Below are 25,484 nucleotides of genomic sequence, written 5' to 3'. Positions count from 1 at the left end.
AGTCACTATCATAGAGAAAAGCAAAAGCAGAGAGAAGTTATATTAATGGAGGGAAAAATGTCCTGGGGATTTCCTATCATGTATCCTCTTACAAAGAATTATGAAAAACTTTAAAAGTCTTGAAGGAGAATATAATGCAACCTGGATAAAAAATAAAAACTGAATATAATGCAGAATAGTTCTAACAAATTCATAGCATGCCACTCTAATAACTGCTTTTGATTTTTCCATAAATAAATTGACTTAAATAACTGATGATAAAGAGAGAACAGAGAAATTGTAAGATGGATGAAAAACCCACAAAACACAAGAGTGTATTGTCTAAGAGATTTTAGTGGAGTTTCTATAAGAGAAATTTGGTAATTTTGTTTTGGAATTTTTTATTAAGATTCTCACTAAAAAAATGAAAATGTGAGGATGAAATCAAGCGGTATTACAAAATAACTAAATGCATTCAGCATGAAGAAGAAAAGATGAATCAAAAAAACCCCAAAACTGAGAGACAGTTTTCTCTGAAGTGCATAAAAGGCTGGTGAACACTTGTCTAACAAAGAATGCCAGAAATTCTCAGGCTGTCTCTTGACACAAAGTCATAGTGCTATCTCAATTCAACAAGATGCTTGAGTCCCTTCCATTAAATTAATGGCCATTTTGCCAACTTTTTGCTGGCTTGGTTGCAAACCAATTCACTCCATACTTAGTCCAAAGGAAATGGTCCAGCTATGCACTTGGCACAGGTATCTGGAGACTAAAAGCTTATTACATACTTCTGAAACTACCTTATTTTTCAGGTGAAGACTCATTCACAAGCTCTGTATCTGACCTTATTAACAACTTCTTGTCATTTTCTACAACCACAACATTAGATTAAAACTTGTGCATATACCAAGTTTAACATATGAAAGAGTAATGTTCATTCTTATCAAGGCAGTTCTTCTCACGGATACCCAGGAGATGAGGAAATGTATTCCTATTCCAAGCCACTCGTGTCAGTCCTCACATAACCCCGAGGAACCTTTCCTTCAGGGATCACAAAGTGCATGTGGCTGCTGCATCCTCCCTGCCAAAGTCCCTGCTGCTTCCACTTAAGTAGAAAAGTTTTAGCAGTTACTCTGTGCTATGAAATTTACATGGCTTTTGCTACATAACCTTTCCTGGCTGACAACTGTCTGATTGCTGGGCTTGAGACAGTGGGACAGGCTGACCCAATCAAGGCACGTGTAGAACCAGAGTTCAAGGAGGTTTGGGGTTTGGGATCAGAAGAAGGTTCAGCCAAACTTAGTTCTGCTCCTGTCAGTCAGATCTGCTCCTTTCCCAAATTGAAATGAAGTTTCTGGCAGTGACTGCAAACGTGAGAGAATTATAATGGTAGAAAAGACACTCTTTGTGGCAAGATTTAATTCATTAACTATAATAACCAGGATTATGCTGGTTTAATTTCTCCCAATTTTCTTTTTCTTTTTGTGTTTATGTAAAAACAATCAATCAGTCTGGATAGTTTATGCAGTAGCAGGTTGGTATAATGGGAGAATTAGAAAAACAGCCATAAAGCTTATGATTGAGACATTAATTTATCCCAATGTAATTGGAACTGCACAAGAAAGTGAAGTGGTAAAAGGGCCATTTTGATTCTTAGATGTCCTGATGTCCTGAATGTGGGAGTACAACTCTCATCTAACTAAACAAAATTTACTCAGTGAATGAAAAAATATGGAATTAGATCTTCATGGAAACTACCATGTCTTTTAAGTCTCCTGAAACACCAGGCATTATTCCCAAAGACGAGGCAGGTTAATGAAGGTGGAAACCTCCTGCTCCTCAGGACACCTCTGAAACTGCATACTTTAAATTGTGTGTTTATGCAATGCCACCTATTTGTAAAATAATAGTGAGAAGCATAGGATTATTGGTAAATTCAAGTGCACTAGGGATGGTGCATCATGCTGTATGTTTCCACTGGAGCTTCTAAAATAGTGGTTCTTCAGCCTGGTTTGTCACTTTTATTTCCAATCCAGGACCTTCTTTTATCAGAGTTCAGGAAAAAATATGTTCATGAAACAGTTAACAATAATATTTTTCTTCTCATCACCATCTTCCAATGGTAATTGAAGAGTTGCAGAGAATATATTTCAAACTAAAAATGCAAGACTGTTCCCAAGATGTTGAGCTGGTACAGTGAAAAAACCCAGCAGCTGAATATTCTCACTATTTGACCAAGATGACTATAAACAGCAATTCAGTGTTTTTAAATGAGCAGCAAATAAAACAAGATTAAAAGCATGACTGTATCTTCCATACCTCATCATATGCTTGTTTTTTATGTTCCACACGAAATTAGTAATAATTCCACCCTTGTGAAAAGTATTCCACAGAAATGAAAGAATATCCTGATCCCCTACATGCAGAGAGGGTAACATAGAAACTTGCAGAATTATTAAGGCAAGGTGGTAATAGCCAGAATCTCCACCTTATCAACCCTGCCTGAAGGGCAGAAGCAGTTGGGATGAAGCTGAAAATTTTCTGGCTCTTTCTGGCTGGATTTTTTCTTTGAAATATTTTGTTTTATAAATCAATAACAGTAAGCCCTGAGGACAGGGACTGAAACTCTGGCACTGGTGAGAACATTATTCATCTTCCTTGGCTGGTTGTTCAGCCCACTGGCATACAATCTTACATTGCAAGTGATAGCCATGCCTAACAGGAATGGATGATAACTTATCTAAAGGCTATATCTATTGGGTCTGTATTATTATATTGCAGGTAAAAGGAGTTTTTCAATTGACTGAAATAAAATGGAGATTTGGCACTGAGTGAGATTACTTATGAGTAGGATAAAGTAACTTTAGGTTTCAAAGGTACAACAGAGATATAGTAAATACACCTTTTATTTTTAGATGCTGAAATCCATCCATGTGTGTCAAGTCAGCCCAAAGCTTTTATACTACTCTTTCTAGTCTAGAGATTCCACCGCTGGAAAATGTTATGATAATTTTAAAATGTAGATAGGTGATTATAACCTTAATATCTTTCCTTCAAAGGAGAAATCAGCTCTTCCCCCAAAAGAATTCTTATCCACTCTAAAAAAAACACAGCTAGTGAGTATCTCTTGCACTATCATTCAGTATGTGAAAAAAAATGTGAATTATTTCTCTGAAAATGCACTTCTATGTATATCTACTTCAGTCAATATTCAGTTAGTCATCTTTCTCTTCATTGCTCTTAATCTATTGCAGAGAAAAATGGCTAGGAGAGAGAAAAGACTTTCAGAAGGACAGATACTCCCCACAACATGCAGTAGAAGGAGGTCCATAGGTGCTGGTTATTCCCTTGCTCCCACTCCTGAAAATGTCTATCCTACCTTTAAAGCTCTTTAAAACATACAATTTTCTTTCCTAGTGCGCTCAGAAAACACTTGACATCATTATATATACCATTATAAAAAACATCCATCATACACAGTTATTCCATGAATGTTGATTATTTCCTCTGACCAACCTGAAAAACTCCTCTAACTCCTTACACTTGTATCTGTCATCTTACATCTATTCATTTGTGTCTGACAAAGCTAAATGTGCTCTGCTCTTTTCATCTTTCCCTTAGCATCTTCTCGTAGTCTTTTATGTTCCTCCCCGTGCTCTCTTAGATGTGTCAACATTAGTGCTCACAGCAAAAGGGAAGACTTCAAGATGATCTAATAGATAGTTCTAAATCAGGAATTGGTTTGACAAAGTAACACAAGCTAGCCTGCACAGCCTGGCGTGCTGTGCCCAGTGAGGCAAATGGCAGAAATCATCTTAGGAGACAGCCAGGCAATTCTGTGTTGAGAGGAAATTGAAGGAGACAGCGACATATCAGAGAGTAAAGGGAAAGATAAGCTTAAGAGGGACAGAATCTTTGGGATAAGTTGGCTTTCCTTGTGTAAATAATTCTTAAGCTTCTGCAAGACATCTAGCTTCAGCAGCTGACATTTTATGTTACACTGAGGCAAAAAGTTTGCTAATGAAATCAAATATTATTTCATTTCAAAGGAGCACAGAGTTGTTTCAGGAGTTCAGGGCAGGTTAAATGTGACACATCTGAGATTTAATATTTGAAAAACTAGCTTTTCTAGCTAGAGATTCTGCAGATTTAATGTGCTTGATAAATCACTGTCATTGCTACAATGGGACTGACATAACAGGTATAGCAATAGAAGCCCAAAGGAAACACAACATGGTGAAGATGAATGATATGAAACAATATTTTTAATGGAAAGCAACTTGGACAGAAATGCCTTGAGCTGCTATGCTTTTTTATCACAGTTGTTAAAATGTATTGATTTTGCAGTAATTTTGAAACTGGTATGCAGATGTATATACTGTATACAGACATATACTGTAAGAATTTAGAAATATAAGTGTATCTGATATATAAGCATACGTTATTGAAGGTAAATTTGTTTTGTTTGCCTGAAACAATGCAATATATATGAAAATAAAGTGCTAAAGGCTGGTTGAGTTTTAAGCCCTGTATAAAGTTGGTATTTCTGCAACACCCATCAAATTTTAAGCACAATAATGTAGAGTACAAGCAAAAGCTAGGAAGAATATTATGGTATGGATTATGGAATTTTTTTTTAAAGTGTTTTTGAATTTGAGCAAATGACTGTGTTTGTACTTAGGCGAAGTTTAGTCACCAGAAAACCATCAGAGGCAGAATTTAGGAGAGGTATTTGCACCACTTTGAAAATTAAACTCTAAAACTAAAACCTTATAACCTTTGCCCAGACATTATCATTGATGTTTCTAGCAAAAAATAAGAAGCCACCTCGAATTTGCAAGTTATGATTAATAATTTTCTCAGCACAGCTGGCATTGTACAGCACTGTAGCATGTCATACACAGGAAAACAACGATGCACTCACTGACAAAGAGGAAAAGGTGTGTGATCAAAAGTCCATCTTAGGAATCATGGTGGGTGAGGGAAAGAACTCGCAGAGCAAAACTGAGAAAAACTCACTTGATCAGTGTCTTGAGATTGAAACAGTTTAATAAATGAAGGGAAGGGCAGAAAGAGCTGCAGGGATACAAAGGCAATCACTCAGCTCCTCTCAGAAGCAGACCAGTGCCCAGCCAGTCCCTGGGCAGCACCCAGACCTGGAAAGCCTGCCCCACCATTTAATGATGCATACGATGTTACATGGAATGGAACAACATGCATTTAATGATGCACACTGTTATCTGGCAACCCTTTGTCAGCTCAGGGCAGCTGTTCTGGCTGCGGCTCCTCGTTGAGGGGGCAGAGTGAAAGACACAGAAAGCCTTGGCGCTGTGCAAGCCCTGCTCAGCAACAGCTCCAACACCACTCTGTGAACACCAGCATTTTAGCCACAAATCAAAAGCACGGGAGCACAGAGACTGCTATAAAGAAAGTTCACTCCGTCCCCACCAGACCAAGCGCAGTGAGTAAAGCATCATGGAGTGAAACTTAATTTTAGTCTTTGTCCCTGCCTGTCAGGGAGTTATTTGTTATGGGCTATGATCCTGCTGCCTTTTCAGTAAGTGCAAGTAGACCCTGGATCACAGTAAAAGTAGAACTAGATATTTATTCTTTTTTGGAAAATCTAGGTACCATATTCAAGCCATAGCTGATTAAATGCCTTTGAAGCTGAGTAAAGTATGAAAGTTAATTAAACTGAAAGGGTGGGATTTATGGAACATGGCTGATGTGGTCTTCATAAGTCCAGATTCAGGTCCAAAGATCTGAAACTTCTTTGTCAAGATAATGCTTCATTTTGACAATTCTATTCAAAGCTGGAATGATTTTTTTTATCTTCCAGCACACCTAAACCTCTGCAATATTGATCAATATTGAAACAACAATATATGAGATTGTCACATAGCCATTCACTAAAGTATTTGTATAAGTGCAAATGTAAACTACACCACTCCTAAAGTGGTAGTTCATACCAGCACTTCTTGGACTGAAAACAATTCAGGAGAAAACAAATAAACAAATCAACTCCCTACCACTATTTCATTTTACATGCATTTTCCTTTCACCAATGTTTCACCTATCATATATAATGAGACTCTTTAAAGTGGATGCTGCTTGCCTATCCTTGAAATATGCTAATTTTTTTTCCTGTGCTTGCAGATTTCATTCATGGTCAGCATTTATTGCCAGTTTCAGTTGTCCAAGCAGTCGTGCTTGAGTCATCCCCATCCTTATCTCCTTTCCTTCCAGCATTTCCTTTTTCTGAAGACTCTGAAAATCCTTGTCAGGAGTGAATAATCAGATGTTGTTTTAATCTTATTAAATAAAAAATCTGTGGTTTTTGCCTTCTAATCTGTGTCAGCTGCACCTCTTGAATTAAATTTTCACCCTCAAATGGATAAAAGATTGAAAAAACCTCACTGCAGTTTGAAAAACTTTGTTATGTTTGCATCACAGCAAGAAAATGAAAGTTGTAGCATTTTCTTTTCTTTAAATGATTCAGAGAGGAGCAAAAATTGCAGGTAAACATTCTAATTGGTGTAATGTCACTGAAGGTAATTTTTTTCAGAAGATTATGTCCTTCTGTGGTATTCTACCCAGCTACCTCTACTGCTACTTTTCCAAGAGGTAATTAAATGCAATACATCCTTTCACAGCCCATACACCCCTTGTAAACTCAAGGCAACTCAAACCAAACTTAACAGTTAATACATATTCCGTCCAAAACATCAAACATCATAAATGCTGGTGGCAGAAAGAGTGTCAACTTGGACCTAATACTCAGTAAGAAGTAGCAGCCTAAAAAATGAAAATATAAATTTGGTTTGTGGAGAAAAATCTCTCTGGATATGCTAGATTTGTCCTTGCTGAAAACATGGACAGCATAAATCCTGCATAGGCTCTGTAACTGTGGTAAGCAGTGCCAAACTGGGAAACAATTTTACCTAATGGAAATGTACACAAAAAATAACTAATTGATCCAAGGGGATTCCCATGTCATTAAATATCAGGTCAAGTTTGTATGCAACAACCATCTTCCCCAAACTCAAAATAAGACTGGATCCACAGCAGAATTGCCTTCCTCGGTGCTAGTTACATATGTAGTCAATCTGGGGTTTTTGTCACAACAGATGCATTGGATTAGTCATTTTCAATATTTATCACCAAAATAAATCAGAATTAACTGAAGAATATAGTTGGTTGCATTTACACTTAGATATTGACATAATCACCATCTCTCAAAATTCACAAGGCTGATGTACACAGGCAAATAGAAGTAACTATTTTTGCACAGTCATCTACCATACTTTTCTATGATTAAAATTCATAACAGAATTTGAACATCACACCCTTTGCAGGATGCTTTTATATTTTATGTATGCAGCTATAATCATTGGCAATGTCAGTTGGCACTTGTCAGAAAAGCCATGCTCTTAGTAAATAACATTTCTGTCTTTTGGGAAGCTTTCTGATTTTTGTTTTCTTAGTTGAAGGGATATTTTTAGAACAGAAGATTAAAAGGGGCATAAAAATCCTGAACCACCAATATAGTACTTATATAATTAATATGTACAATAATTTTTTTCCAGGAATTGCCAATTAGCAGAAACAGTCATCTCCTGTGAAACTTACTGATCATCTTATGATGTTCTTCAGATCTTTTTTATAAGATTAGGACCTGTATTTACTCATATAAGCTGTTACCCTAGGTAGAAACAGCCATGCAAAAGAAATGCTGATGGAATTCCTTATAGCAGGATAATGAAGGAAGTCAGACATTACTTGAAAAATATTAGGGCACAATAGCTCTTTTAGTTTAAATTCTAGTGGGAATTGCACAATGGCTGTCACTGTAAATACTGCTGTGATCTGGATAAACATTAAATAAATCCCCCAGCACTATGCACGGCTCCAGATTTGCTCCAGCCTTTGTCACAAAATGTACTCTCATCTGTGCCTGCACGCTCCACTCATGGCCAAGATCAGCTTTGCAAAATAGAATTTAAATAAATTTAGGGCTAGAAATAGGAGGTTTACTAGAAAGTTAAGTGAAAAAAACCTGGTGATTTATACAGGAGAATCATATTTCTGATTATGTGCTCTTCCTTTTCCTGTCCCTAGGTTCATCCTGGAGACAGGGACTCTGTGTTGTGCTACCAGGAGCAGCACCAGCCCAGCTGCAGGTGGAGCAGACTGGCTCCAGAGCAGAACCACTCCCTCTTGCAAAGCCCTGATGATTCTGTGGCGTCTCATCCTTCTTTGGCTCACCCCGAATCTGCATCCCTGTACTCACAAAAGTGTGAATCCAAGGGAAGCAGAAAGACAGGAGCACTTATCTCTTGGTGTGGGATGTTACTTCTCTGGGGAGAAGTGTTCCTTAGGATTACTGCATGACAGAGTGGGAGTCACACAGCACAGTGGAAGTCACAAACTTCTGCAAAGGCAGGACACAGCCCTTATGAAAGGTGGTTTCTCCTTGTCTCCTGTCAACCCTCCCGCTCAGAAAGAACAAGGATGCCTTAGCTGTCAAGGTGGCAGGCTCTTTCTGCTATAAAAGAAGATGTTTTATGCCTGGGTCCTTCTGAACTGGGACTTAAAACATTTTGAAAGCTTGAATTACATCTCAGAAGATATTTCTTCATTCAAGCAGATCACAAAAGGAAGCAGGATAAAAGTACTTGGAAGAATTTTTTTGGATGTCTGAACAGATGAAAGAGAGACATCCCAAGCAGGCAACAGGATACTTTAGATGCTTTCCCCTCCTTGGGTCATATGCTGGCACAACAATCAGCACACATCATCTTGAGAAGTGACAAAATTTCTAATAAAACAGTTTTCTCTGTACTTCTTGTTCTCTCCACATTTTCAGAAGGTAAATTACCCTCTAATTTTTTTTAGTCTGGCTGATGGTTTGATTTCTCACTTCTCTCAGAGCTGGCTACAGATTGTCCAGGAACATTTCCAGCGTGCCCACAACCTCCTGTTGACTCCCAATTGCATTGCTCCTTCCTAATGGCATTTACCTGTGCAGAAACTGATACAGTATTGACTTTAAAGGCATTTCCCCCACTCTTTCTTCCTAGGATGAAAAGCTCAACTTTTAAGAAGCTTCTTGAGTAGACTATCCTTGAAGGCAGAAAGTCCTTTTTACTGCACATTTCTACCTTTTTACTTGCCTCTAGCTGTCTCTCTCCACCTTGACCCCAATATTAAATCAAAATTACTAAATGTGTAATGCAATTCATCAGATCACTCACATGTTTTGTGTTTGCCATACAAGCATGACATTCAGTCATGACAGTGGTCTTGGACTGGGATGATTTTAGAAAAGATGTTTGGAAACTTTAACCTGTAGACTATAAACATTGGCACTGGTTTGGTTTGCTTTCCAAATGATGTGCTGTTAAATGATAGCACATCATCTCCTGGCCCTCTTCTGTCTTAGGCCAGAGCATTTAATTTTCACATAAATAATATAAATAAAAATAAAATATTAATACAGATGTATTTCATCATTGCTTTAACTCTGGAATTTTGCAGACTGCACAGTTTATAGAAAGGCATAAAATATTTCCATTATATTTGACATCTTCTGTGTTTGGCCATACCCAGACACTAGCTATTCCTATTTAATCTAAAAAAAAAAAAATTCAAAGAATTTTAAAAATATAAAAAATTCTTACCTCTCTTTCCCTTAAAAATGAATGTGAGCTGTATTTCAATGTGTGTGAAAGAACAAAGATTGACTGTCCCCTGAAGGCATTTGGTAAGATAAGAAATAACCTTAAGGCAATATTGTGACTTTTGCAACTATTGCTGTTTTGGAGATGTAGGGTAACGAAGTCCATTCCTTCAGTTTTAGCTGCCAGAGGCAATCTGCCCACAGAGGACAGAGCTTATGTTTCACATTTCTTGTCTTTCATGGATAATACTAGAAGTAAGAATTATTTGACACATTAAAGGAAATCTCATACAAATCTCAGTAGCCTCATAATTTGAAGCTTTTTTTAATAGGCAAGAAATACTATTTAATCACTTAAATACTGAGACATAAGGCTGTTTTCAAATTTGTTACATAAAGGAATATGCAATGTGCTCAAATTCCACCACACCAACTGGGTTATGGGGAAAATGAGGTGGACTCAGTAGTACCATGAACTCTGCAGATATAAAACTGCCATTAAAAAAAGGAGAAAGCCTTACCAAGTAGCTAACCTTTGGGAAAAGTATAAAAATTACTGTCTTACTAGGGAAGTATTTCAAGGTTAGATCCCACAGCACTCTCAAAGAAGGTTCTGCTGCAAGGCAATTATGAGCCTGGAACATGACCAAATCCTACACTGCACAGAGTGTACATAGAAATTAAAATAGCTGGGATAAAAATTTGGGTTAATCTTATTATATTTATCTCAAAGATGAAGAGTCAAATACTTTGAAATATAAGAACACATTGGGACTGAAATAAAAATCTGTAACTATAAAATATAAAAGCTCTTTCTTATTCTGCTAGCAAATGCATTCCAATACATTAGCATTTTCAGCTGAACCAAAAATCATGAGGGAATTCACTGACAAGAATTATTCTCAGGGTTGAAAACATGGAGTGAGATTGCACCTAGAACACAACATTAACCATTACAGGCTCCCTGGGCATACTGTGTGTTTCTGAGACCATGAGACACATTGGAAGTGAGGCGGCATTGAATTCCTTCTCTGCATCACTGTGACCCCTCTGTAGTGGGAAGCTGGCCCAATGTTTTCAGAGAATGGGTAATAAAAGAGCAGAACTCTCTCTACAGGGCTTATTAGTCACTTGCCACCAGTTTCCTGCCTGACAAACACAACAGTGTGTGGTTTGGGTGTATCCTGCTAATTGCTTTTCTCTTTTACTCATTCTTCCAAGTCTTAAAATAATCCCAAATGAGATTAAGTGGTCAATAAATTCCCAAATATTCACTGAAGCAGGAAATGTAATCTCATGGAATCCTGATTGCTCTAGAGACTTGTAAAAAAGAGTGGATGCTGTGCATACCTGTTGAGACTCTCAGACACAAAGACAAGAGGGATTTGCTTGCATCTCATTCATCTGGATTTGTTCCTTGTTTTCTATTGTTGGTGTATAAATATGACAGTAGCATGAATTATTTCTGCAGACACAGATAACCACTAGAATTTATATTCCAACAGATTCATATAACATTGCAGCCAAGGCACAAAGTTCTAGTATTACTTATGTCACCGCTTAATAAATTTTCCATACAGCAAACATCCTTTCAGGAACACCAAAAAAATTATAAGTCTTAAAAATATTGGCTACCTTTTTTGTCATGATGAGAGGACCAACTGTGCTGCACTCTAAATTACTGGAAGCACTTGATTAGGCAATGATGATTTCAAATACTGAGTTTAAGGATTTTCTGGACAAGAACAGGGGTCCAAATTTGATTTAAGCTGTTGTCTGCTGGCTAAATTTAGGTACAAAAAGAGGAATGAGCTTATCTTACACTAAAATAGAATTTCAGCATAAAGACTGAGAAGAGATGTTGTTCAGTTAGTGTCTCATGAGAAGCACAATCAAGAAGTATGAGTTTCTGTACTCTTTCCAAAGGCACCTAACTTTGCATCATAGTTGTGTGCATATTTGCCCATATCTATACGTGATTCAGGCATTTGGGTGACAGGTTGTCACTCTGGAATAAATTGATTCACATCATCCCAATACAGTGTTTTGCAACCCAGGAACCACTAGGGATTAAAGAACAGAAGTCTGTGCATGTGGAACTGGCTGCAGCTGTCCCATTTCTGCAAGGAGTCCGTCTGTCTGTCTGTCTCCCTGTCTAATGCATTCCCAGGATGTAAACTGGGTTCCTGCTTCAGCAGCCCTCAACAAGTTTCAAGAGCAAGTACACCCACTTCTGATTTTATTCTACTGTTTTTATATCATCCATCTTTTAGTCAGCCTTTACAACTGGAATTATTTCTACAGCTATCTCAAGAGTTCCCTTCCCTTCCCTTCCCTTCCCTTCCCTTCCCTTCCCTTCCCTTCCCTTCCCTTCCCTTCCCTTCCCTTCCCTTCCCTTCCCTTCCCTTCCCTTCCCTTCCCTTCCCTTCCCTTCCCTTCCCTTCCCTTCCCTTCCCTTCCCTTCCCTTCCCTTCCCTTCCCTTCCTTTTCTCAATTCCACATAAATATAATGCAATGCATTTTGTTGACCTTAGGATACAACATAATAATATCTTATTTTGTGCTAACAAAAAAGAAAGTCAAAACCATAATTGGATAAAAATTATCACACTGTCAGAATTTTGACATTTGGGGCACTATTTTCTGTCTGTTTGGTAATGCAAAGTGCTGCTTTCTGTTCACAGTGGTAAATTTAAAATTATCTCATTTGCTACTGCCTGTTTGAACTTTTCATTTCTCACCTTTCATGTCAATCAGGGAATGTAGAAAGGGAAATAGCTTCTTGGTGATTGGACACACATGGCCTTAATCATCTGTCAGCTCCTGTAAATCAGCAGAAAGAGCAGTCAAAGACTTAGTTCAAAAACTATACCCGAAGTGTCTAAAGCTAGCCAGGTTTCTCTTATTGCTTGATTTAATAAAAAAAAAGGAAAAAAAAAGATTAAAAGTGAAAGTAAAATATGCAGGGTATCTAAAAATGAAATATGTAAGGGATCATTATACTGATCCTAGATGTAAGAGATTATCTCTAACCTAATGGTTAATTAGACTTTGGAGTGCATAATGTGTGCAAAAATCTGATTAAATGGAGACTATAAGAAATTATTTCCTGTACCTAGGGTTTTTGAATGTAGATACCATCAGCTCCATAAGCTGGATTCTCACACTAGATACCCTCTCTGAGGCCACCTGAGACCACCCATTTCCATCTTCCTACCACCAGTCTAGCACAAGAATTAAGAAAAACATCTTGACAGAGATTAAACAGAAAGTGTTTGAGCTAGGTGAGGCTTTCTGGGTACTCACTACTGTTAACTCCATAAATGCATCTCTCTTTAAAACAGGGTCAGGAGAGCAGATGAGGGAGCGCTCACCTGCCAGGCCTGGCTGTGGCCTTTCCTGGCTGCTCTTGGATTTTGCCACCTTGCACAAGCACCAGGTGAGTCAGGGGAGCAGTTTTTCTCTTTGCCAAGCTATTGACAGCAGTAGCTCATTTTATTTTGGCAGTTCCTTCTCTACTCAAGGCCTTTTTTTTTTCTCTTGTTTATGCAACATTTACTTCCTTTTCAGATTCTATAAATATTTGCTCATATTATTGTTTGCATCGATTTTGTGCCAAGTTAGATTTGTTGCCTCTTTTTAGTGTGTAAAATATCAGTGTCATTGTTAAAGGAATTCAAATAATTTTCCTAAGGGACCTATGATTTTTAAAAAGTTTTTCATGCTAGGAAATGAATTTCAAGTCAAAAGGCAATTAAATGAATCCTGACAGTGTAATTAAACATTTTTCTTTGATGGGCAAATCCCAAGGAATTTGATGAGAAGCAAATAAATGTAGTTATGAATTGCAGCTCCCTTCTCTTTACAGAATAAAAAGAATGCAAATTAAGAGGCAGATGCAGTCAGGAGCAAAACATTTCACAACATCATCAGAAGAGAAATTTATCTTCATTCTTCAAGTACATTCATAGCTTTTCCCCCATTGCTTTACTGTCCCTCCATGCATCAGTGGAAACTTTAGAACTGATTTCTCCTCTTGAGGCATTGACAGAAATGAGATGCAATTCTGATAACATCAGTGATTGACAAAACACAAAATCCATGGAATTATGGTGAAGAAGGGGCCAAGTGCTCTTTTGTGTGCAAGTTCCCAAGGTCCCTTACAAGTGATGCATGTAGACATTGTCTGTAAGCAAGCACAGAGACATTCAGAACCTGGCAGAGTTTAGTAAGACAATGTAATGATTTCATGGGATGCAGACAAAGCAAAGCAGATGCAGTTTGTTCCGTCAGAATATTTACATGCTTAGAAAATAAACATCTGCAAAGGTTCAAAGGGTGAAATGACTGGCAGAATGTAGCTGAGGCTCAATGTATTTTTATAATTTCAGAACAATCAGGAGGGCAAATTCCAGATCCCTGGAAGTTTATTGCAAACATCTAGTTATAAATATTTTCAAATACATCAAAATGTGCTCACACACCTCATGCACTGATTTATGTGGCACTCTGAGGAAAAAGGCAGAACACTGCAGCTGTTTCCCCAGCAGCTGCATGCACTTACACACCACATATCACCAATCCTGACCGAGTGCAACCACAATAGTAACAGGTAAAAATAAATGTGAAACAAACCATTTTGTGTGTGGGGGAAATCTGTAGTCAATGATGTTTCATTGTATTATTTGGGAAACAACACTTATCAAGGCAAAGTAGAGAAGTTGGTGCTGTGCAAACAGTGATCAGAGGGGAGAAAGGTCTAAAGGCAACAGAGTTCTACCACATCAATGTCTACCAAACAATTATGCAGATTATTACTTTACAAACATACTGATAAGACAACAAACACATACACTACTCCACATGCTATGAAGATGTGAAGAGATTTTTATGATTAGATTTTATGAACCTTTAAATTCTTCAAAATTCTTTATGAAATGATCAGCAATTTCCCTCGAAGTTAACACAGAGAACAGAAGAAGAAAGATTATTTGCAACAGTAATATGCATTTTATAAATGTGTAGCTTAACTAAGCAGGAAAAGTTATCAGCAACCCTTTAAGGAAACATTAAAAACACATAAATAATCAAAATCTATTTACAATTTGCACTTAATTTCCTTGAAAGATGTACACAAATTGTAATTCTGTCTAGCAGTCAAATTTTGCAACTTTGACGTTTTCCATAAAATATTTATGTGTAATTGCAAATGGTGGATAATTTTATCAATCATTACAGCTTATTAGACACAGTTCAGTGACACTTCCACTGAATTCTGTAGATTTGATACAATTCTAAGATATTGATTAGACTCCAGCAGCTTATGACAATTAATATGGAGGGGTTCCATTTTATTGGTTTATTTTATCTTGTTTATTTTATTTCACTTCAATTCACTTTGTTGTCTTTTCAATTCTATTATTCTATTCTATTATCCTATTCTATTGTATTCTATTCTGTTTTATTCCATTATATTTTCTGCTTTATTTTTTTGATTTAACTGATCAATAGTTCCAAGTAGGCTCAGGTTTTGGCATCTAAAATCTTCCATTTTCCTTGGCCATATTACATCTTACCAGTTAAATGGGCAAACCACAACCGTGGCTTGCGCATTTCTCTGGGATATGTGCTGCTAATTTTCACTCATTTTCTTGATGTTCAAAAAATGAGCCAAAATCTTTCATTCCTTTAAACAACTTCAGACCCTACCTTTCCTCAAGACTCGACAAATTTTGTAGGATTCAATACAGGAAATGCAACAAGGTTTTTAGTATTATTTAATTGTTTATTTCATTAAGATGAAATGTTTGGAGTTTAGTGAGCCGCTCCATAGGGAGTTTGCGATGCTTTCTGAGAGCAAGCTCCCCCATTCTGAGCAGACCCACCTGGAGGTGTCCCCAGAGGCAGGAAACACTGCAGGTAAGAAGGGGAGAGCTGGGGGAAGACCTGGTCTCTCCTCCAGAAGCCTCCGGACAGAGGAGCTGTGACAGTGGTGTGCAGAATGCACCCTCGGGGTGCTGTGCCCCCTCTTTGCCTCGTATCCCCAGTGCCAGCTGGCCCAGGGGGTGGCTGCTCTTTGAGCCCTGAGATGGACCCAGACAATGGTGTCTGTGCCCGGTGCAGGCCAGGAAGCACTGAGGGCAAAGGCAGTGCATGCCTGGTGGAGCGGCTGTCCGGATTTGTGCTAAATCTCTGCGGGGACTCAGCAAGGGCTTTGACAGGGGTTAGAGGATTTCCACCCGTGTGGGTCTGCCAAGAGCAATGCAACTACAGGATGTCACCGACAGCTTCACACCTCTCAGAAAAATGATCTTGCGTTATTTTTCTTTGTTTATAATTTTATTTTTATTCTCACAAATTTTAATTTCATTGAAATTAGAAAAAGGATGCAAGGGTTTAACATTTGGAGCTGCAAGTAATGTTCTTTAAAGTTGGCAGCATTTTCTCTTCATCATTTTCCCTCTTAGCGTAAAGGGAAAAGAAGGAAATGGATTCAGGCACAGTACTGCTCATAGTGTAACTGCATCTCTCATCCTGGCAGCTTGCACCAGTGCAACAGACTTTGTGAGCAGTTACTTTGATGGACTGTACCCCTGCGACGTTGGACAAGAGCAGCAATGGCAGGCAGTAAGTCCATCAAAAGGACTCACACTGACAACGCTGCAGACCTTGTCAGAGGGTAACCTGTGTGTGACGGCATGGCCATCAATTTTCTCCTTTGCAATTTTTTTCCTTTTCGTTAGCAGATTAGTCTTAATTAAACACTAGCTGTTAGATCAAAGGCAGCTAGATCAAAGAAGGAAAAATCCCAATACATTTATGCTAAAGTACTTGGCATGATACTTTCTGAAAAAGCATGTGAAAAGTGTTATCTGACCATAGACTTGTAGCCAGAGCCTGAGAAATAGGAGCCTCGTCTTTGTAGCTGGAGTCCTGCAGATTATCTGTTTTGTTGTTTTTCAAGTCATACAAACATCCCTTCCAGGACTGTCTCAGACAAAGGTATCCACTTATTCACAATCAACCTGGAAGTACTGCCCAGCTCCAACAATAAATACAAAATAATCTCGGCCACACTACAAATAAGCATTACTAGTTTAGGAAGCAAGTGAATTCGAAGATGATTAAGTGGAAATCTGCTCAAAGTTTTAAGAAGGATTTGACAAGAGAAGCAATTTTCCTTTGAGCTTGTATTCAGCTTTGAATCTCACTAGAACAGAGTTTTCATTTCACAGGCAGTCACTCACTGCACACCCGAGCTTTAAAATTTAATGAATGCATCCTTTGCAGGAGATTCTGGCAATAGCTCAGATATATTGGTAAGTGCAATGATGTCAATCAAAAAAGGAAAAAAGAAGTGCAAGCAGTATCTTCCATTATTATGTTCATATTGATAGTTTCAAAGCTTCTGTGTTTTGAATTCTGGAACTGTTCTCTACTTTGAACAAAATATAACCATTAAAAAAAAGCATATAAATTAATATAATATAATTAGTATTATAATTAGTATAATTAGGAAGATAATAGATCTAACTCTACAATAGTATATTAATGAATATACATATTTTAGGGAAAGTACTTTCAAATTAAAATAGCCACTGCTAATTTTAATTTAGCTACTCTAAAAGGTAGCCACACTCACACATGTAACACGTTCAGCTTTGGTTAGGGTTCCAGTGAACACCTGTACTTGCACCACCAGGGTTTACAAACGTGCTGGGGGCAAGGCCAGGGGTAACCTCATGAATGAGGCACAGGTGAAGGAAATGGGAATGAAAGAGCAGGAGGAGGCCCCCAGAGCTCTACAGAGAGCAAGGAAGCCCAAGAGGGGTGGGTGGTGTGGATTCTGTGGGCAATGGTGCTGTGTGACTGAGGCTGTCCTCACTGCTGGACGGGTCCTGCTGGAGAGCAGAGGCTGTCCCAGGCACAGCTGAGGGCCTTCAGCCCAGTGCGGGGAAGGATGCTGGTACATTGCTTTCTGAAAATTCATGTAAATGAATTTACATGAACATTCATGTAAATGTTTGTTATAGCTTTATCAAAGCACTCCTTTGCATATCCTGTTGACTCAGACTTTTTTGTGTTGTGCTGGGAACCAAAAAGACAAAGGACAAGTTTCCTTGTCAGAACTGCTGTATGGGACATGTGAAGCCATTTCAAGTGCTGCATCTGTCTGAGATTCCTGATTTTCTTGATCAGAGATAGCTGAAATTGAGTTGTTTCTATTCTCTCCTTGAAGTTAGGATGACAAAGGCCGTGCAGTTTTTAAAGGCAGAGTTTTATGAAGGTACTCTATGTGGAGCTGTGATGAAAATGTACCAACCCATGAGCCATTTAACCTAGAGTTATCTTTCCCACTGTATCCTTGCTCAATGGATGATTTTCTCAGACCTCACAAAATTATCTGTGTTCTCCTTGTACAGGATGAGCTCTAACATGTCTAGGTTTTAGGCATCCATCTTCTCCCTTGTGCTTCTCAAGAGCGCGGTGAACGTCGGTCGGTGCTGTGGGCACCCGGCTCCCTGTGCCTCTCCTGTGCCTGGTGCCCGCACGGTGCCAGCAGAGGAGGCGCAGCACCCCGGGAGAGGGAGAGGAGCCCCGTCCTTGGCTCCTGGCCCGTGTCTGGCTGGGAGCAGAGCAGCCTGTGCCCTCCAGCACAGCACCTGGGACCGGCGGCTCCATGCAGCTGGAGGGAAAATCACTATAGAGACGCATTGGGGTTCTTCTGTTTTTGTTTTGATCCGCTGCATTTGGTTACGTGCCAGTTACCTTTACCATCTTCTGGAGTTCACATCTGCTTGCAAATACTGGAAATTCATAACTTATGTTTATAAGTGGAAATTTTCCATGTTTTCATATTTCATGTTCCCTGATCTCTGTTCCTATTATAGTCTAGTGTTGAAACTAATAACTGCAATGGAAAGTATAGGAGACATAACTTGTAAATACAAAGTTGCTTTCTATTATGAGACTTGTAAGCTTGACTGAATTTCTTTATCAGAAGCGCTAAATGCTCTTGTTCTTGCCATGACACTTTTTATCAGGATTTGAAGATGATACTGATAATTAGCACAAATGTGTGCCTGCTGGTAGCATGCATGAGAACTCAGCCCAGCAGTCTCCTAAACTAAGCAAATTGGAAACCAATCAATTATTCCTAAGTAGGAAGACAACTGCTTTACATAAGAAAAGATTAATGTAAAATGTAATTGTTGCTTTTATAAGCCAGGATTATTCATTATTTTGTATCTCATAAAGCTGTAATCCTAATTACATAGAAGGCTGCATGTCAGATCCACAAGCCAAATTACTCCTACGGTTGTTCTGATAAACTCAAATCACACACAGCATCCTCTCTGTAGAGAATTTCTGCTGAATGAGCTCCTCCCAGACATTTCCTATCATCAGTACTATGTAAAAACTTAATTTTATGTTCTGCCTTGTAAAAATAGTGCAGTTGGGTTCTTTGTGCATATTTTAGTACTGAGAACTGAATGCCAGGAGTTCCTTACATCACACGTACATACAGAATACTTTTCTTGGTTATCTATGTTATTTAGGAGTAGACTTATCAGTTACCTACCTGGATACCTGATACTGTTGACTGCAACTAACCTGTAAAGTTTAAATAAAGGATTTATTTAAACTGAATTCAGAATATCTGAATGCAAGTAATATTTATGAGGAGAATGAAACATAATTCCATTATTTCTTCACAATGCAAAGATTGGTTTGGGAAGTATGGCAAGTAGACTCCAGGAAACTTGTTATTTAATTGCAGCTAGCATATGATAATTGAGAGCTGGTGTCTATTAAGAGTACATTTGTATCTGTAATTTACTGCTAAATGCACTGACATAACAATATTATGAATCTAAATATTGAGCAGTACTCTTGCTTTTAGACTTCTGACATTCCTGGGAGTACTGCTGCTTGCCTTGCCCCACCTGAAAATTGTGCTGAAAGCTAGTCTGTTTCAAGCCATTTCGTTATACATCTTCATTTATCTCTATTATCTTGCCTAGTTTTTTGTCTTTATTAATACATGACACACTAGAGCACCTTTCAGTGTTGATTTATATTAGTGTCACAAAAATTGCAGCCTGCAAAAAGGAAATTCCTTTCCTCAGGAGGATGATAAATATCTACTTAAGCCTGTAATGACATTAAATGTTAATGTTTTCCTGAAATGAATCAGACAGAAGAGGTGTTTAAAGGAAGTGTGACCCAGAAAGCACAACCAAGTGAAAACAAAGTCTCTTAATGCACTTCTTAAGGTATCTCTCAATGTGAATGACACTTGAAAGTACCAAGCCACTTCAGAAAGAAAAGTGATGATACTTGTGCACTGCTAGCAGTGGAGAGTCTCTTGAAGGAACAGTAAATTTGGAGGGTTTTTTAATGTACCTGAGATTTAGCAAGAAAGGAAGGCTGAAAGTAAGATCATTAGATTAGGAGATTTTAAGGAGAGAGAGGTTTATTATGGGATAGTGGACTCCTTGGCTTATTGTGCTATGCCTTGTAATACTATCAACTTCTTTGAAGAGCTCATAGTGATCAAAATGTTTACTTTCAGTTTTTCATGAAACTAAATTTTATTATAATCAGAGTCTCTAGAGGCATTCAAATGTCCCTGAATACATAGGAAAGAAGGTGTAGGTTACTTGTAAGAATATTATATTCACATTTCTCCTAGCAGGAGTCTCTGTGGGGACAGAGCTCTTAGGACCTTATGATATTTTGATATTTAGCTATGTAGCCATTTAAGACTAATTTTCTTGACCCTCCTAAGAATTGCCTCACCTGGCAACAGTCCAAAGCATGAAAAAACCCTGTTTCCAGATCTGTGGTGGCTAGATTTTTTTAGTGTTACCTGTCTGCCTTAATTATACATTACAGTGAATATGTTCGCTGTCATAATGCACTGGCATGAATGCTTTCACTATTTTGATTCTGTGAACTAAAATGCAGTCTTCTAATGTGTGTGTCTGTGGTTTAGAAACTGTTTTACCTTTATTCTTTTTTTTTTCTTTTTTTTTTTTTTTTTTTTGTGAAACCAGTCTGGGGAAGAAGCTACAGGCCCAGCAGGAAATCTTCCTTTAAGGAAATTCCACTAAGAAAGCTCTTGTAGGAGAGCTGGGCTAATGTTTTGACAGATGTGATTACAGAAGGGATATAGGATGAATTTGTACCATTACTATCAGTAATGTCTTAACTTGAGGCATTTAAAATGCTCATTAAAATTCCCAGAACTTATAAAAATTTCCAAATAACTGAGCTGTAAGGGTAAGCTTGAAATGAACCTCCAGTGGCTTCAGGACAGAGGCAGCATTATAAAGCAATGAGCTGTGACTATGTCCTGCTGTTCCTGAATGAGAAGTGCTGGAGAAATGCTTACTCTGCTCTTCCTACATATTCTCTGTATTCGAGATTTTGTTGCATTGTATGCTAATTGAACATTTTAGGTGCAAGTAATTGCATGTTTGCATGAAAAATACTGTTTGACAACTTCCATTTTAGCCAAGATCTATCTGTTGTTTTGTTGTGCTTTAAGCCTGTCTTCTAGAAACAAATGGACTGGTAACTGCAGGAAGGTCTCTGGGCTGATGTCTCTGTACAGCACAGGCTGATTTTTAGCTTTTTTTCCTCTTGGAATTTTACAATATGCAAGCTGTGGTAAGGAAAGATCATTCTGCTTCCAAGCGCAGGGGGATTGGGCCAGCCCAGAGCTCTTCTGAGGTATCTGCTTAGAAGGAGGCCAGCAGGGAGGGTGGCAAGGAGCAGAGGCGGCGTGGGCCCGGCAGCCGTGGGTGTGAGTGCAGGGGGAGAGGCAGCGTCGGCCTGGGCCGGCCCCTCTGACTTACTGGAACTCTCTGAGAAGTCACAGAACAACCCAGCCGAGCTCAGAAGTGATGGGATAGAGATTGAAAGGCCTGGAGAAAACAGGGCATCTGAACAGCAGTTATCTGATGAGGATCTTGAGTGCCATAATATTGGGCCACCCACCTGCCACGGCTCTATCCAACATGGAGGTGGAGGAAAGAATTATGTAAACACAGCTGAGGAGAGTGAGAAATCACACAAAAGGAAGGGATAAAGGTTGTACAGCACCAGCTATGATTATTCCTAGTTTCAAATGCCTTGACTAGACTTTTTATTGGGACAGATAGATGGCCACATCCAAAGTCAGAATTGGGGAGATTTATTAGATGTGCTGATGGTAGATAACCCTCTTGAGGGCAAAAACTGGCTGCAACCTTCTAATACTAACAATAACTTCCACTAGCTTTGACCAGTGAAAATATTTTCAGATAAATAAAATTATTTATTTAGCTAAATAATTAGATAAATAATTTAAAACTAAATATTTTCATTAGCACAGTATGTTTACCTTCATTCTGCTAAATGACTCAATTTCGAATGAAAATACAAAACAAACTAAAACTGAACAGGACTCAATCAGCTTCTTAAACACAATGTAAAGCTTCCCGTTCTTTATTCCTAAAACCAAAGAATGAAACTCCTGCACCAAGTGCTACTGGAGGGGAAACAAATACTTATGGTAGTGTGTGCTCTTTATCCTTAGATAAACTCTTATTTTTCACTGTTTTTGCCTGAAGCACTGCTTGGTAATGACTTACCTTCAGGCTTTTTTTCTCTCCAGAGTAAGACTCCTGGAGCAAAAATGTAACTATTAGAAGATAAAACAAAGCTTTCCAAGTTTGGAACTTCTAAGGCTTCTTCATTACTCTGTATATTTGTGATGCATATTTAAAATGCAAGGCAGAAAGGCTGAATACAAACCAGAAAATATTCTCTATTTCATTCATGTACTTCTAGAGGGACCAGCACTGACTAATATTATGAAAGCTACTAATCTGAAAATATACAGACCTGTGTTAATGCAGAGTAAAAACATCCCTGGAAAATACAGATTGATGCTTCTTTGGGCGTCATACATTTATTGTGTTGCAAAAAGAAGTAAATCTGGGGTTGCTTATTAATTTCATCTATCTGGTGCATAGTGGTATAGCTAACCGGGGTAAATGGAGGACATTGAATTTACATTTTCAGCATAGGTAACATAAAATTAAAAACAACTCCATAAAGTTCTGTTCCTCTGTCTCCATATGACAATGTCAAAGCAACTTAGACTTGAGTTGCTTGACCTATCCTCACGGATGATGGGGATTCAGTTTGCCACATGACAGAACACAAGCTCTGACACTGCACAGCTCTTGGTGTGTGTAGCATGCATCCACAGTTCAGAGAAAAACACAGTGCTGCTGTTCATACATGGACTGAGCATGGGGGAATGCCTGCTCCTGGGTTTGAGATGTTCTACAGGAAGACTTTTCATTAAGAACTCCTAATTGTCACTACAGGACACAAAAAACCACAAGCACACACCACTGTTCTTGAGGTGAAGAAAAAGGGAAGTTTATTTTCTGACTCCAACATTGATAGTTTTCCAAAAGTGGCAGTGGATTGGAGGGTGACAGTGCCACCTGTCCAATGACCCTGGTCAAACCAACAGCCCATCAACTCTCTCCTCTTCCATAAAGGAATGCAAAACAACGAGTTATTTACAGACAGTGTGTGAGAAAGTTCACTACGAGAATGTCAGCATCAGAAGGCTTAGAAAATCCTAAAAAACCAGGGTGACACCTAATGAGGCATTTATTGGAAAAGTGTGTGTGTGCATCTGGAAATGAAAGTTATAGGAGTCAAAATCCTCAAGGACAGAAATATTGGTGAGTAAAAAACTTCAATAAGAGTATAAAATCTTCAGCTAACACTAGAGAATATGTCTACATTACATTTTCCTCTTGAATATAGTTATTCAGTACTACCAAACATAGACAGCAAGATTATACTCAATTGTTCATGTGTTACAAAGAATTGGAAGAATAACTCCCAGAGTTGCTAACTTGCTCAAAGGATATCTTAAATCATTTAACAACGAGGTCCTGAATTTGTGTGTGATTCTGCCTGATGGGATACCTGCAATCATGTGGAGGTCATTTCTAGGTCCTTAACAGGACACTGAACCTTGATAATGTCATTTAACATCACTGTGGAGAGAGATTTATTTGGCTTTTCTGAAGAGTATCTGGAGTTAAATTTAATTGAAAAAAGTATAGTGCTTTTTTTTTTTTTTTTTTTACGTTTTCTTTTGCAAGGTTTTGCTTCTATGAATCTCTTATACTTTGATCCTCAAGTAAGGATTTCTTTTATTAAATGTTTTTAGGTGTCCACTGCTGTAAGCATGAACTAGTGAAAAGTGTCTTTAGGTTTTTTAGTACCATACTCCTGCTTGTTTAGAATCTGAGCTCTTTTAAGAGACACTGCTTGCTTATCTCCACTTGTACCTTGAACTGCTCAGTCTTTGGGATGTATGGATCACAACTACATACAGAACTCAACAGGAGTCCACAAAGATTTTGTGTAGTTGTAATTTTGTCCTCTCTCGTTACCCAAACCCCTCTACTGATGACACAAAACATCTCCTCTTTGGCTGTCGGTGCACACTGACAACTCTGTTAAAATTTGTTCACTTGTGTCTTTTTCCTGAGTGCTAGCTGAACAAGGTCTCTAGATGTATTCCCAAGTTTTTACCCATCAAAACACCCAAGTCTTACCCATCAAAGTTTTGGTGGACTTTTCTCCCTCAGCACAGTACTGTGAGCTTATCTGTAACACAGGTTGCGCTGTCTGTGCATTTTCTACACATCACTGATGAAGATGCATTCCAGTGGTGCCAGCACTAGTTTCCAGGAAGGATGCATAGTGCCATAAAGTGCTCATTAAGCCCTATCCTTCTCTTGGTATCTTAATTGGGTTTTCAAGAAGGACATCTCTTCCAATTCCATATTAGATTAATAAATCCTTACCAAGGGATTTTTATCCTTGTGCTTTTCAGACACTATTTTAGCCATCTACAAGCTTTGTGAACCTAAATTCTCCTTTATAAGTCCTACACCTTTTTCAGATGATTATGTTTATCCTTGCTCTCAGTAACCTTACTCTTCATTGCCAACCAGACCATCCCATCAGGACTGGAAATTGTTCACTGGTCTGCAGCTCAGCTTTCCCTCTAGACTCTTCTTTTTATAGGTGACAGCTGTGCTGGCCATCTCTCAGGCCTCTGACACAGAGGCAATCTGTAATGATGGGTAAAGGCACCTTGCTCAGCAGTTCTCAATCTCACATTTGATTTCTTTCAGAGCTCTTTGATAAATGCTATTTGGTCCCAAGATCTTACCAACACCTAGCTTATCTATTTATAACAATTACACAGAATGTGCCAGACCATGTTGACCTAAATCTTCTGGCCTAGCTGCTGCAGAGAATTTGGCTTCTCTGTCACAGTCTTTATCAATGGGTGCCCCTTCTTACACCTCTGTCATCAACTCTGACTAGTTCCCTGCTTTAGGTGTATTTTAAGAAGACCATGCTACCATGATGAGCATCATTTTCAGATGATTTGTTTTTGAACCTGTTGTTTTTACACTTGATCTGTGTGCTGCTGTGTTGTTTATTGCTTTTTAAATTGTGGCACATATTTTATCTGTGCTTCTAATGAAGTATTAAACAGCCACCGGGCTGTTTGTAGGTGTCTCACTTTTTGCTTATTGTTTGTTGTTGTTTGAGGGGGGTAGTTTGCATTGTTAACTGCCTTTATTTCTAATATACTCCAAATGATTTCAGATTTCACTTTTTCCTGTCTTACAGCAACATGTACTGCACTGTGGTTCTTGTTACAGAGCAGCTATCCCATGAATATCTCTTACATAGTATGTTAGTACCCATGCAATACTCAAGC

Source organism: Melospiza melodia, chromosome 5 (genome assembly GCF_035770615.1).
Source record: "Melospiza melodia melodia isolate bMelMel2 chromosome 5, bMelMel2.pri, whole genome shotgun sequence".
In the NCBI taxonomy this organism is placed as follows: Eukaryota; Metazoa; Chordata; class Aves; order Passeriformes; family Passerellidae; genus Melospiza; species Melospiza melodia.
The sequence above is the reverse complement of the archived record's forward strand: the minus strand, read 5'-3'. Positions refer to the sequence as shown.